The sequence below is a fragment of the Lutjanus erythropterus genome, chromosome 5, assembly GCF_056507025.1.
Source record: "Lutjanus erythropterus isolate fLutEry1 chromosome 5, fLutEry1.hap2, whole genome shotgun sequence".
Classification (NCBI taxonomy): Eukaryota; Metazoa; Chordata; class Actinopteri; order Lutjaniformes; family Lutjanidae; genus Lutjanus; species Lutjanus erythropterus.
The window spans coordinates 3,310,037-3,311,307 of NC_139321.1; the positions used below are offsets into that span (position 1 = coordinate 3,310,037).

General features: G+C 42.3%; 1 non-coding gene across 1 annotated transcript; it reads left to right on the plus strand.

Moving 5' to 3' along the window:
* The first annotated feature begins 915 nt into the window (after positions 1 to 915).
* On the plus strand, positions 916 to 1,002 carry trnay-gua (transfer RNA tyrosine (anticodon GUA)). The gene is given in 2 exon segments: positions 916 to 952; positions 967 to 1,002. It is a non-coding gene; the product is annotated as a tRNA-Tyr (tRNA).
* Positions 1,003 to 1,271: the final 269 nt, after the last annotated feature.

Genomic DNA, 1,271 nt, shown 5'->3' on the forward strand with positions numbered 1-1,271 from the left:
GGATGGGCATTTTATCATGTTGTGTTGAACACTGGAACACTCTAGAGGGCACTTTATCATATTTTATCAATCATAGAAGCATCCAAGAGGCCACTTTGCTGCATTTTTTCAGGGAGTTGTGCACTGAGGACAACCTTTTTTCATAGATCTGAGCAGTCAGTCTATTAAAAAGGACATTTGGACACCATGTAGATATTATTACAATTAGTATTAGAACCATTTTAAAGACTTTTTTGAACAGTCTCACTGATTGTGCACAGCTCTGGAGTTGCACTGCTGTTCTTCAAGGCTAGCTGCTAGCTCTTTTTAGTGAGGATAGCTACGCCGCGGCATCCTGCGTGGATATTCCTTACTTTAAAAGATTTTCAATGCTGTCTCATGAGGATAAAGGAGCTGTGGTTGCTGTTATTGTTTCTTACTCAATTATAGAACAATTAATATACCTAAAATAAATATCAAAAACTTATGTCATTAATATTTCAATATTTTATTCAATCATAATCCTGAAAAACAGACACATAAAGCACATTAGAATCATGATAATTGTGGCATATTTTAAAGTTAGTCTCCCACCTTATTTAATAGACTCCATGTCAGATGGACCTCAAACTCAGAAGGAGCTGTGATGCATATTAATTCAATCACTAATCTCTGTCAACCCTTCACTGAACTGGACAATCAGTATTTTGACTTGGCAGGTGAGATGCAAAGTATTTTTGCATCAGTGTGGGGCAAAGAAAATACTTTAAATTAATTACAGACGGTCTGTAACATCAGATTTAGTCAGCAACATGTTCCGCATGTTGATAATCCTGATTGATGATGCTTGAGTGCTGACAGAAAGTAAACGGGGCGATGCTGCTGTCTTGGCAGCTTGCAGAGCTAAAAGAAGTGAAACTGTTGCGTCTCTTAGCCCCTTCGATAGCTCAGTTGGAAGAGCGGAGGACTGTAGTGCCAACAGAGGACATCCTTAGGTCGCTGGTTCAAATCCGGCTCGAAGGAGGTGGCTTTTGGGAGCAGCAGAAGCTCAGTCTGTAAGGACTTGGCTTGGCAGTTCAAGTCTCATACAGACCAAGATACGGAGTGCGGACTTGTTGGAGAGGTGCCAGTTCACCTCCTGGGCACTGCCGACGAGCCCTTGAGCAAGGCGCCAAACCCTTAACTCCTCGGGGCACCTCGCTTTATGTATGTGTGCAGCCCCCTCGGTCTGATACCCCTCTCAGATGCACATCTATAGGTCCTGTTTGTGCGTAGGTGTATTTTGGACCTGT